Raw genomic sequence first — 14,673 nt, forward strand, 5'->3', positions numbered from 1 at the left:
ATTTTAAAATTTCAAAATAATGAAGACAAAAAAAAAAGAAAAAAAAAAAAAAACTAAACAATGATAATTTTATTAATATTTAAATATATGACTTATTGTAATTGACAAATGTCAAAATAACTAAAGAAATAAATAAATGAGAGATAAATATCTAATCTGCTTGTAAAAAATGAACAAAGCGAATGGTATAAGCGAAAACATCAAAGTAATGTAAAATGTGTAGATTTTGTGTTTGACGTAAGCCCCAAACTCTTCATCGGATGATGTTGTTGAGGCAGCAAAACACTCGCATCTGATCAGGGTGCGTCGTCGGCCTCCATTCGCTTCCCTCCCAATAATTTTAAACACTTTTAAAATCTCTTTTTAAAATCTTTTTTATATTTCACCTTGAGGTACTTGATCTAGCATGCATTTCGAATATGAATGCTTACGAATAGATTCAAAATTACTAGCATCTCAATTCTTCTTCTCATTGTGGCCCACTAACCGGATTTGAGATCAATTAGAAATTAGGAGATCACAGATCCCAAACTGTAAATTGATGATGGCCACTTATCTAGTGTCCTAAATCAAATCACATCAGGCATTTAACTTAAACACTTACTCCCTGATGGTTAGGAGTAGAGGGATTAGACCAACTGTACCCACTTGATACTAATTTATTATCCGGCGGGTTGGGCGAGATCTTTCATCGATCTTTACTATTCTCCGAATTCCCATTAATATATGGAATTGGATCCAAACCGTCCAATATTCACTCTCTCTTGATTTAGACAGAATCGTAACCGAATTTGCTTGGATATTGATTCAATCTTTAGATATTTAGAATCTCCGTAATTACAAGGAACTTTAAATGTCTGTGAGAAGATTTCCAATGCATGATCCTTCACCGTCAATTGTTGCAAAAAACAAAGAAGATGTACAACAAAGACATGCCACATATACAGGCATCAAAACCCACCATCACGAAGGTCTTCCTGATACTCTAGACTACAGTACGTTAGATAACAAAATGCACACACATCATGAAGATCCTAGTGGATCAACCATGAACTTTTGAACCACATGTGTACATTAAGACCGTTCATCACTTGTCCATTATTTTGGACGGCTTAGACCGCCTAACGACTAGAACCACTGGTTTTTCACCCCAAGAGATCTTTGCAATGGGTCCCACTATTTGCAAGGTCAGGATATTATAAATAAATAATAGATTGGCACAAGAGCAAGAACAGCGTGCTAGGCTCCCATTTGGCCCACCTAAATGTGTATGCATAGAATCATACAATCCGGAAAGTTTTCATGGAATATGCTACATCAACAATGAGGCCCATCATATCAACGGTCTAGATCACCTAAATAGCAACGCGAATCTCAAAGATTAAAGATATGAAAAGGAAATTTTTATTAATTTATTGCAATTACAGCATTTATTGAAGATGACATTGGACGACTGTACCAATATCATACATGTTAACAAAGATGCAAGTTAGCAGATGTATTCACACTCGCAGAAATAGGCCCCTCCAGGTTTTTCTATGCACGACGCATTTCCACTGTACTTTTTATGGCACTGCTCCTGGCATGCGGTGAGATGGCAGCTGTGCGGATTTAACACTATAATGCACATTGCTGCATCTACCTTTGGTACCATCTTCTCAACTGCACACCACCACACAATGTCAGCAAAACAAGTGTGAAGATAGAATGGACATGTGGGACCCACAAGGCCCACCTATGATGATGTTGGATGATTGGAGAGGGGATTCTACAAGGACCGAAAAGAGATCTTGTCGGATGATCATAGCCATCTGAATAAAGACATGGAAAATGGACAGTGTCGAATTGATTTTGATTATAATTGTTTTTGGCCCATGTACTAGCTATTTTAGGATTGATCCTTTTATTGGATAGCTTTTTTGAGCTTCTTTTGGTTGAACACCGACCATCAGTTTTAGGGTTAGGATCTTCAAATTGTGGATCGATAAAACAAATGGTTCAGATCGAATAAACATGGCCCCACTTGTATAAATTGAATGCCCTTGCTGTACCATTGAAGTCCTAAGGGCCTGTTTGGCCGGACCGATCCGACGGTATTAGGAGGGATGGGATCGAGATATCCTGGGATATGCATGACGAGCCAAACAGACCTGGGATATGAGCAATTCCATGGATCTTAAAACAATCCACTAACATCACCATCATTACTTTAAATTTGATCCCATCCCTTGGTTGAATGGATTGGAAGGTAAAATCCCGGGATATACCGGGCGTGCCAAACAGACCCATGAACTTGTCCCGGGATATAACAATCCCATGGATCTTAAACCAATCCACTGACACCACCATCATTACCTTAAAATCCATCCCATCCCTCCTAATCCCATGGGATTCGCCTGGCCTGTTTGGCTGGGTGGATTGAATGGTTTTAGGGTGGATGGCATGGATTTCAAGGTGATGATGGTGTTGGCAGTGGATTGTTCTTAAGATCCATGGGATTGCTATATCGAGTCTGTTTGGCACGCCCGGCCAATCCTAAGATTTAACCTTCTCATCCCTCAAACCAAACACGTCTGAGGCAAATTTAAATGGATTAGGGTGGATTGGATGGGATTTAAAGGTAATGATGATGTTGTCAGTGGATTGTCTTAAGGTCCATGGGATTGCTATATCCCGGGATTAGATCACCCAATCTGTTTAGCACACTGGCCAATCTCAAGATTTAACTTCCAATCCCTTCCAATCCCTTCCAATCCGCCCGGCCAAACGGGACCTAAGGGCGTGTTTGGGCAGTGGGTTTAGAAGGGGTTAGGTGGGACGGGATTCATGTGGTCCTGTGCCAATTCCACTCCATGTTTGGGAAGAATGGGAAAGCTTGGAATTAGATTCGGTGGAATTGCATTGGGTCCCGTGCCAATTTCACTTAGGGCCCGTTTGGCCGGCCGGATTGGAAGGGCTTGGATGGTATTGGAAGGGATTGAAAGTCAAATCCTAGGATTGGCCTGGCATGCCAAACAGAGTCGGTGATCTGATCCCAATCCCATGGATCTTAAGACAATCCACTGACAACACCATCATTACCTTTAAATCCCATCCAATCCAACCTAATCCTTTCAAATTTGCCTGGGACGTGGTTGGTTGGAGGGATTGGAAGGGATGAGAAGGTTTAATCCCAGGATTGGCCGGGCGCGCCAAACAGATTGGATATAGCAATCCAGGGATATTGCAATCCCATGGATCTCCAGACAATCCACTGGCAGCATCATAATTACTTAGAAATCCGTGCCGGAATCGGATTGTGTAGTGAGTTACTCAGTACCTCAAGGGATACTGAGTAAATGTGGAAAGAGGCTATTGGCTGTAAGATGTGGGGCCCGATCCCTCCTCCAAACGGCGACAGAAACACCGTTACCCTCTCTCTCTTTTTCTCTCTTCCGTAAAAGGAAACGTTGACGTAAATGCTCATCTCTCTCCGGTGGAAATCGGATTGCGCTGGTGCTTACTTATCATACTGTAAACTTAGTTGGGCCCACCTTGAATGTATGTGATCTATCCACACCGTCCATCCATTTTTACAGCAAATTTAAGGCGTTGAGCTCAAAATTTAAGCATATCCAAAGATCAAGTGAATCATACCACAGGAAAACATTATGAGTAATGATTTCCACCGTTGAAACCTTTCTAGGCCCCGCTAGGCCCTACAGTGATTTTTATTTGCAATCCCTTCCAATCCACCCGACCAAATGGGCCCTAAGGGCGTGTTTGGGCAGTGGGATTAGAAGGGATTAGGTGGGATGGGATTCATCTGGTTATGTGCCAATTCCCCTCCATGTTTGGGAAGAATGGGAAAGCTTGGAATTAGATTCGGTGGAATTGCATTGGGTCCCGTGCCAATTTCACTTAGGGCCCGTTTGGCCGGCCGGATTGGAAGGGCTTGGATGGTATTGGAAGGGATTGAAAGTCAAATCCTGGGATTGGCCTGGCATGCCAAACAGAGTCGGTGATCTGAAACAGAGCCGGTGATCTTAAGACAATCCACCGACAACACCATCATTACCTTTAAATCCCATCCAATCCAACCTAATCCTTTCAAATTTGCCTGGGACGTGTTTGGTTTGAGGGATTGGAAGGGATGAGAAGGTTTAATCCCAAGATTGGATATAGCAATCCAGGGATATTGCAATCCCATGGATCTCCAGACAATCCACTGACAGCAACTTCATTACTTAGAAATCCGTGCCATCCACCCTAATACCATTCAATCCCTCCCAATCCATCCGGCCAAACGGGTCCTTAATTTTAGCAAGTTGTAGGTCTCACCATGATGCTTGGGCTATATCCACACCATCCACCCAATTCTCAAGATTATTTTAGAGCATGGGCTAAAAAATCAGGTAAATCTAAAGCTCAAGTGGACCCCACCATAGAAAGCAATGGGGATTGAATACTTACCGTTGAAAACTTCTTTGGGGCCACATAAGTTTTAGATCTGCCTCATTTTTAAGCTCATGCCATAAAATGAGGTTACAAAACAAATGAACGGTTTAAATATAACACATGTGTGTTATTCTCAGTAATTTCTAATGATGGTGGGTATATCCATTCAATGTACCACTGTATTACCAGCAAAGCATGGAGTTAATCTTATCCCACGGGAAAGGGGACAATCCCTGCCATGGGTAATAATTATGTTTTTTAAATCCCATCTCACCTAATCCCTTCTAATCCGACCGCCCAAACACGCCCTAAGGATCCAACAGTAGCACTCAATCTATTTGTGCCCAACAGGGGGTGGACTATACACCAAAAAGTCACATTAATCGGATGATCCTAGCCAACGATAAGAGGACTTCCGCCAATGAATGCTCACCGTCAGCTAAGCCCTTTCTAACAGCTCGATCATAAACCTGGAAAGTAATGCAGTCAACGGCTAGGATCATCTGACTTGTAATTTTGTAAAACCCCAACAGTCACAAAAAGATGAGCGAAATAATCATGACAATGGGCCACAGATAGTAAAACTAACACGTGGGAGATTCTAAACATTCATCACTAGGGTCACACCTAGAAAATGTCACAAAATCATTCTCCTCTACTCATTAAGTGGGCCACATGTGTGTGTGTGTGTCTATATATATATATATATATATATATATATATATATATATATATATATATATATATATATATATAGGATATAAACAGTGGGTCACTTTCCTGACTGCCCACTTTTTCCAAGCGTGTGTGAGCCACTTGATCAATGGAGTGGCCTCTTTTTGGACAATTAACGTTCAAAGTAGGGTCACCACCTGATGAATGGCCAGGATCTCTTTCTTCAAAGATAGAGCAAAAGAAAACCTGAGGAGAAAACAAAGAGGACGAAGAAGTAGTCTGTGAAAGAAAGCCTGGCCATCTTTACTACAACGGATTTCCAGTGTGGGTGGATGTGTATGTTTTGTGGAAATCTCATGTATTTATAGAGTGAGAGAGTATTAATATGGTAACGTGTTGTATCTTTCGATACATGAATACACCTACAATCATGCTGGAAAATTGGACATGGGATTCAACAAGGACCCAAAAACGATCTAATCAGATGATCACAGCATGAAGACCAGGAAAATGGATAGTATGGCCGTGATTTCCCTTAATTGTGGCTGTGATTATCCAATTAGGATTATTTTGGGGCCATGTAATTTCTATGTTAGGCTCATCCTATCTGATGGTCTTCTCCACTCGACAAGTTAGCTACATGTGTGCCCGACTTGATTAGTGGAGTGGTCCTTTTCTCGGCCGGTGCATGTTTATAGTAGGTCCACAGCCAAATGAACGGCCTGGATCTACTTTTTCAAAGATAGATCAGAAGAAAACCTGAGGAAAACACAGAGAGGACTAGAAGGAAGCAGTGAACGTAAGAAAATCGGGCCATCTCTACCACAACGATTTTTCACTATCGGTGAAGGTGTATGGTTTCAGTGATATCTCACATATTTATAGATTATTGCGAGAGGACTAAAATGGTAACACGCGCGAATCTTTCTATGCGAAGGTTGAGAAAATAATCGTTTCTGCGATCGAGGATGCTACGCTCTCAAAATTACGATTCGAATCCCACTCTCTCCACACATGTGTCATATCCTAGTCGTTTATCTGGTGCGGCCCAATGTTTTAGTAAGGTGACCCAAAAATGATGCCAGTCAGATGATCAGAGCAGCCGTATTATTATATAAAATACAATTAACAGCCGTTATTTTCACTATAAATTTCGCTATTTGATTGCTGGACTGGCATAATTTTCCGTCTATTGGACATACATTGTAGTTCTCACCTGACGAACGGATCTGATCTCTCACCTGTACACATGTACACACGTGTGGAGAGTACTTTGGTAGTATCTAACTCTCGCGAGTAGATATTTTCGTATAATATTCTCGTATTTATTATAATATACCATTATTATAATATTCTCGTATTTAAAGGGCCGCGTCTAATCTCTCTCCGTATATCTTCCCACTCCTCCCTATTTTGCATGAGAAATTTCATACACAACGGTGTATCGGAACTTTAATAGACAATGCTTTTATTTTCTATAATGCGTCAGTTCCATTGAGCATCCTAGTCGCAAAAATGGTGGGCCATACCATCATGATGATTACGAGAAAAAATTGGAATTTTCCACTCATGGGTGGCGCTACACCTATCATGAGTCTGACCACCGTTTGTCCATTGATTTCTAAGAATAGCCCAATGAAAGAGTGAACCCAACTGGTTTTCACCTAAGGTGATATTTGTGATGGGTCCCACTATTTACACAGATCAGATCTATGCGGAAGTTCTTTTATTTTAAATATAACTCGTAGCCACCTAACACCTAGGTAGGGTAGGTACAGCTAACTGAGTGCTACGTGGGTATAAATTCCAGCAGATCCACACCGCCCATCAGGTCTGCTGCCTTATATTCACTGCAAGACACAAAAATCATAATGATCAACGTGTCAAGCAAGCCACACATAGGAAACGGTTGGGATTGGATATCCACCATTAGTCTTTTGTATGTCCCGCTATAGTGTTTATATACCATACAATCCATTCATCTGATGTGCCTTATCAGGATGAAAGGATTACCAAAAATCATGGTATCCCAAAACTTAGGTGGGCCGTACCAGGAGAATTCAGAGGTTTTTGTGTAATTTTAAACTGCGTGAGTATTAGATAAGCCTGATTTTTGGGATCAAGGCCAAACAAGGAGTGGGGTACCTGATGAACGAGCTGGATTTTATGCACGTTGATTAGTTTCCACACGTTAGAAGAAGTTATCCCCTCTGGATACACAAATAGGCTAGTGATGTTATTTATGAAGGGAATTTTAAGAAAAACTACCTAATTAATATGGAATTTACCCTGTTAGCCACTACCCGGATTCTCAGTTCGACCATGACCTGGGGCCCACCTGGATGTATCCACGCCGTCCATCCATTTTGCCAGCTTAAGTTAGGATATGGTCAAAGAAGGTTTTTAACAATGAAAATTCAATTCCTACTGTGTGGTCCACCTGAGATTGTATCTGCTTCGTTTTTCTCTCATGCTCTAGAGGAAGCTGGCAAGATGGATGGACGGCGTGGATACACGACGCATACATTTAGGTAGACCCACGTTCAGGGTGGCACCCATCTAATTCTGAGTAGGGCTGCACATCGAGCTAAGTCGAGTCGAGGTGGGCTAAGATTGGCTTGACTGATCCGTGCTTTCCTTAAGTTTGAGCTCAAGCTCGAGCTTGGCCTCGAACTTACCATTGGAGCTTGACTTGCTTGTCAAATCTTTTGAGTTAAGCTCGAAGCGAGGCGAGCTTACCTCGAGTTGAATCGAGCTAGCCTGCTCCCAACCTGACCCAAACTAGCACCCAACTCAACCCAGCAACCTAACACAGGGATGAACGTGATGAAGTCGAGTACCGTCTTCCTCAAGGATAACTACTCTGAATCCACGAAGCTTCTTTAGACGCCTCATAGAGACTTCTCGAATCCACGAGAAAAGAAAGCAAGAAAATAGAAATAAATTTGAAATTTGATTAATTAATGAAATAAATGAGTTCACGACCCTTTAAATAGGGATACCAAGCGATGGGAGAGAAATCAGATGCAAACTACAACTAAAACTCCTAGAATTTGCAACTTACTATAAATAGTAAATTTACTTTTTATAATAAGTTTCGTATGTGGCTTAACCACGTTATTCTCCTAATTATTATAAGCACTTTTCATGTTGGACACAACTCCTAAAGCCCAACAGATGAAAAGTTATAATCAAACTAAGGTCCCGTTTGTTAAATCTGATGTCCAAAGCCGAAGCTGAAATCTGAAGCTGAATCTAAAATCTAAAGCCTGAATCTGAAATCTGAAGTCAAAAAACTTGTTTGGTAATTATGGCTGAAGTCTGAAAATTAAGTACTGAATTTGAAATAATCGATTTGTTAACAAATATCTGGAATGTCTGAAATATGTTAATTTGACACATTTATCCCTATCTCCTGTTTGGAAATGTTTTACATTATAAAGAAATTATATTTTTATTAAATGAAAATAAAATTATTCATTTAGAAAAAAAGCTTGAAGTGTTACTACACCGGATGTAGATTTCCCCCGCCAACTTTAATCTCCTACCATTCGTACAACTCAGAGCTCAATGACCCTAGAAAATAACAGTGGGATAATGATTTTCACCTTTAAAAAATTTGCAGGGCCCACTATAACGTTTATTTTCCATCTAATCTATTCATAAAATCAAAAATATCTGGATGAAGAGGGAAAAAAATTTTCATATTGATCCGAAACTTTTGTGACCCCAAAAGGGTTTCAAGGGTAGACCCCCACTGCTTTTTGTAGTGTGGTCCAGTTTATCTTTAGATCTATTTTATTTTTCGGCTTAAGCCTTACGGCGAGCTCACAAAATGGATGGACGGTTTGGATATAACAAATATGTCATGATGGGACCCACATAACTTACTGACGTCAATACACCAACCAATCCGCTTGCCGGATGCGGAATTCCACGTAAAAGCCTTTTTAGCATGAAGTTCCTACGCTGGGAACCCAAGTGGAGGCCACTATGATGTCTGTGAAAAATCATTCCCGTCCATCCTTTTTGTGAGGTTATTTTAGGACATGTTGCCAAAAATAAAATGTATCCAAAGCTGAAGTTAGCTAAAAATGTGATAATTAAACGTCCACAGTTGAAATATTCGTGGGGCCATAGAAGTTTTGATTCATACTAATATTTTTTTTTCAGTTCATCCCAATAGGAATGAAGTTATTAACGGTATGGATGGCATCTAAACATCACTGTTGAACCCAGGAAGGTTTCAATGGTAAGAATTTTCCTAACCACATTTTCTTTTAGTACGGCTCACTTTAGCTTTGGATACGATTCATTTTTGGTAACATGTCCCAAAATGAACTCAGAAAACGGATGGACGAAGAGGATTTCTCACGAACATAACATTGGGCCCTACTTAAGTTCCCAGCGCAAGAACTTACCGCGGAAGGCTTTCTCAGGAAATCTGCGTCCGTCCCTGCCCATCCACTTCAAACGCGGATTGCATCCTACCCCGCCTGGACAGATTACCGTCAAGGCTCTGTGGGGCCCACCATGATGTAAGTGTTTTATCTAAGCCATTTATCATTTTTCTTATATTATTTTAATATATGATACTAAAGATTAAGTAGGTCCATAGCTCCAGTGAACCACACCAAAGGATGCTGCAGTGATAATGACATCCATCGTTGAAACCATTCTAAGGGTCAGTGTGATGTGTTTTTTTACCATCCAACCTATTCATTAGGTCATGTAGACGTGGATGAAGTCAAAACACAAATATCAGCTTATCCAAAACTTCTCCATCTCCCAAGAAGTTTTTAATGGTGGACGTTCAATCCCCACCTTGTGGTCCAATTAATCCTTGGACCTGCCTCTTTTTTTTGGCTCACACCCTAGTGATATGAAAATTTTGATGGACGGTGTGGATCAAACACAAATCATGGTGGGGCATAAGGAAGTTTTACATGTTAAAAGTTGGTTTTGTATTGCACAAACAATTTTAAGAGAAAAAAATCTCCGTAGTAACTTGAAAAGGGGTAATTTTGGAAACAAAAATTCTTGTTTAATAAAAAACTCACTGAGCGCATTCCGCGTTCACCATTAAGCCAGACTCCTATCGTGGAAAGAATTCAGTGAAAAACCACTTAGCGCTTTCCTTCTTCCGCGTTAACAACACATTAACAAACACCACTAAACACGGAATATTTTTCCAATTCCGCTTAAGTGAAATAAATCAGCGTTAACAAACAAGCCCTAAGACTTACTATTTATAGTAAAAATGAAATTAAATATGTAATTCGACCGTCAATATGATGGAATTTTACAAATCCATCGTGTGGGCAACCTGGCTTATGCCATGTTGGTTAGCTAAAGTATCTCGTCCTACCCCAAAATCATATATTTTTTGCCTGATAACTCATTCCGGATTGTGAGATACGCCTGATCTAAGGTCCAACGGTCTGGATCACTTCTGTCGTCGACCGGGCCTTTTCTAATCCATCTTGGCAATGAAACTGTCCGCGACCCGCTCTTCATCACAACCCAACCCAACCCACACCCAATTCAACCTAGCCACCCAACTCCCAAATCAAATATTCAATTAATAATATATATAATATTAGATAAAGTCATAGAGATACCTTGTTATTGGTGGAGAGAGAGAGAGAGAGAGAGAGAGAGAGAGACTGTGGAGCTCGGATGTGGCGAGTTGGATAAGAAAGGGAAAGGGTAAGAAAGGAATGGATGGGTTGAGTAGGGTTTAAGTTTTAACATTTTTTATTTTTAAATATAATATATATTTGAGTCAAGCCAAGTTCAAGTCGAGTCGAGTCAAGATCTACTATGATTGAACTCGGCTAGTTTTCAAAACGAGCTGGATTATATGAAATTTGGCTCACGTCAAGTAGTCGTTCAAGCTGAGTCAAGCCGAGCTAGATCGAGTTAAGCTAAGCGAGCTTTTCGAGGTAGCTTGGCTTGTGTACAGCCCTAATCCCGGATCGCAACTCATCCGCATTTCACATTCGATTTTCAAAAAGTTACCTTATTAATGGACGTAATTATTATTCCACTGCCTTCTATTACACTGTTGTGATGATAGGTTGGGTGAGCGATGTTTATGTAAACATCACCCTAACCATCAGGTGTGTCACCTCATATCAGACTAAAGGCCCAAAAATCACCCTAATTAGTGATTCAGGTGGACCACATGATTAGAAACAGTATATCGGGCAATGATTGCGATCCAAACCATTTCCCTTTGTATGGCCCACATAAATCACTGATGAATCTGATTTTTCGACCACGGGCCTAAATTTTAGTGTGACATCTAATGGTTGGAGTAGATTCCGTAAGATCACCATGGTGGACCCCATAAAAATCAAAGGTTGGACGTCTCTATTATTATTTTTTATTTTTTATTCAGCACTCTTGAATTACCAATTAGGCTGATTTATTTGGATCTAGGCCTAAATTGGGATTATGCATCTAATGGCCGGAGTGGACTCCACATATACATTATGGTGAGATCACCACACATCATGGTGGGCCCACCAAAATGAAATCCCAACTAACCTCCAACTGGAAATATTATTTAGAATAAAAAGAATTACATGAAATGCTCTTGACCGTTGATTTTTATAGGGCTCACCATAATAATTAATTACACGAAATATACTCGAACCACTAAATTCAACACCTAAATTTAGGCCTGGGCCTAAAACATAGGCCCATCCGCCATTCAAGTAGTCCATAGAAAGGGAAATACTGGATGGCAAGCATTGCCCTGTACACTGTTTCTAATCATGTGGTCCACCTGAATCATTAATCACAAATAGAGTAGATTTCTGGACCGGATTAACCATTTGAGCCAGCCATTCATCGTTGGTCATGGCCCAAGCCCAGCCCTCGGGCTGAGTTTTGGGGCCCATGCCCTGCCCTACAGGGTAGGGGCCATTACCATGTTTCAAAATTCATACTCATCAGAAAGCCATAGCCATCACTTATCTTTACTTTGGACTGCTCAATGTTGATCATTACTGTTTTTATTTTCCACCGTTGATTTGAAGGCCACTGTTTAGACGGCTAGAATTACCCAATGAATTCATATCCAGAATCAATATCCATCTGTAATGGGTCCTACTAAATGGACAATCCTAATCGAAAGCTAATCGGGCCGAATGTATCATAGCATTATGGCACTATCATCTCCTCTGGATTAGATGAAAAACCCAATCTCCACCACACAAGAATCTGAAAAGACCAATGTAAATCTGACCATACATTTACAATCAATAAGAAAGCTATAAAAGCTCTTTCCAAAATACGCTCCATCTCGAGGCAGCCGTAAAATCTATAGAAAAAGAGAGAAAGACAAGGGGAGAGAGAGAGAGAGAGAGAGAGAGAGAGAGAGAGGGAGGCAAGCGCGGCGTTGAGTTCGGACTGCAACATCCCGTTCGAAACACAACTGAGTCAACCAAGTCATGATGGCTATAGAATCTGACCAGTCTCAGAAGCCCTGAGCGGTGCTAGAGAAAGGGAGAAGAACGAAAGGAAGAGGGAGAGAAGAGAAGAGACTCTGCGTGCAGCAGAACCCAACTCGGTTTGAGGGCAAATCATCTTTCTGAGTCTCGGACCGAGCCAGATCAGAGAGAAGAAGGAAAAGGAGGGAGGGTGCAGAGTCTAGTGAGTCGACTGGAGTGCGAATTAAGCCAGGTGTTGACTCGTTGGCTGAGCTTGTGGATGTTCTTAGTAAGGGAAAGAAAGAGAGGGAGCAGAAGAGGAGAACAGAAAGAAGAAAGGATGATGGAAGGAGTAGAGAGTTGCTGCCGAGTCGAGTTAACTCACTCGCTCGACTCGGGGCTGAGTTAAGACCCGATCTATCCAGACCTTGCTAGAACCCCAAAACAGAGGGAGAAAAGAAGAAAAGAAAAAAAGGAAAGAAAGGAAGAAGAATGGGAGAAAGAGAAGGGGGTTGTAATCGGGTTAGCACTGAGTTGACTCGGTTTGAACATGAACTGAGTTTGGGGTACGTTTTTGTGCATCATTAGGGGCTAATCCAGGTTATTTAAATCGATGCTTACTAGGTTGATTCCAGATTTGAAGTTGAGCATATCGGTTGTTTGCTATCGTCGCCGAGTCAACTCAATTTGATTCACCGAGTTTGATGATAAAAGGCCCGATCTTGGGTTTGATCCAAGGACACACACATTCCCTAGCAACAGTAATAGGTGATTCGAGTTGTAGGTGATGACTTCTTCCCCTTGAGCTTTCATCTTCCATGTTAGCTTAAGTAATAGTCCAACTTTTATCTTAACTGATGATTGATATCTTTAAATTTTGGTCACTTGTGCTGATTATTGAATCTGATTATCAAATTATATGCTCGACATTTATTTTGAATGAACATTTATATGTTGTATTTGTATATTTTCTCATGTTTGTGAATTGATTAAATGAACCAACTGTTTGAAAGGTCAATTCTTTGATTTGGGATTGAGCCGACTGTTTGAAAGACCCTTTTCTATGCATGAATGAGCTGACTATTTGAAAGGCCCATTCCTTGTTTAAGTGACCCAACTGTTTGAAAGGCCCACTATCTTACTTGATCAGGTCAAAGACCCATTCCTTTTCAAGTTAAATGAGTTGACTGTTTGAAAAACTCATTCTCTTGTTTGATAAATCAATTGTTTGAAAGGCTCATTTTTTGCTTAAGTGAGCTGATTGTTTGAAAGGCCCACTATCTTACTTGACCGAGTCAACTGTTTGAAAGACCCGATCCTTTTCAATATTGAATGAGTCGATTGTTTGAAAGACCCATTCTCTTGTTTGATTGAACCGACTATTTAAATGTCTCAATGTCTTGTATGAATGGACTGACTGTTTGAAAGGTCCATTTATTTGACTAACTGAATGTGCATCCCAAGTTGTTGTGCATTTATGGATACATGCATTTAAATAAGATCGCGACATGGACCGTCTTGTATGTATTCTTGTTAAACTATGCTTAATTAATACAGTGGTGTGTAATATTGAGGGGAATTCACACTGCGCTGACCACTCATCCTTTGAATATATAACCGTACAGGTGGTGCAAGTTGTTTAGATGATCAGGTGGATGAGGATCAAGATACAAAGTCTACCTAAGAGATCTTATGGTTCAAGACTAGTTTAAATTTTATGTTAATTCATGCATCAAAATGTTTCCTTTATGTATTTGCAGTATTGAGACATTGATTTGTATAAGCCTTCAAGCAGCCACCTCGGTATTTGAATATTATAATTGAACTTCCCTTTATGCTTAGTTTGTCACTCTTCTGCTAAACTGGGAACTTTGAAAAAAGAAAAGAAAAATGTATGTGAAATTTAGTTATCTTTACAGGTTAACACTCGTGTTTTTGAAAAATGAGTCGTATACTTAGATTTCGAAAACCGAGGTGTTACATATCCGCTCTATTATCTTTTCCAAAAGAGGCTTTTCTCTTTTTTCCTTAAAAATTTCCTCATGCTTTTCCCTTTATATATATATATATATATATATATATATATATATAGGGAAAAAGTAATCATTCTTTCAGCTGACTG

This window comes from Magnolia sinica, chromosome 15 (assembly GCF_029962835.1).
Source record: "Magnolia sinica isolate HGM2019 chromosome 15, MsV1, whole genome shotgun sequence".
Lineage (NCBI taxonomy): Eukaryota > Viridiplantae > Streptophyta > Magnoliopsida > Magnoliales > Magnoliaceae > Magnolia > Magnolia sinica.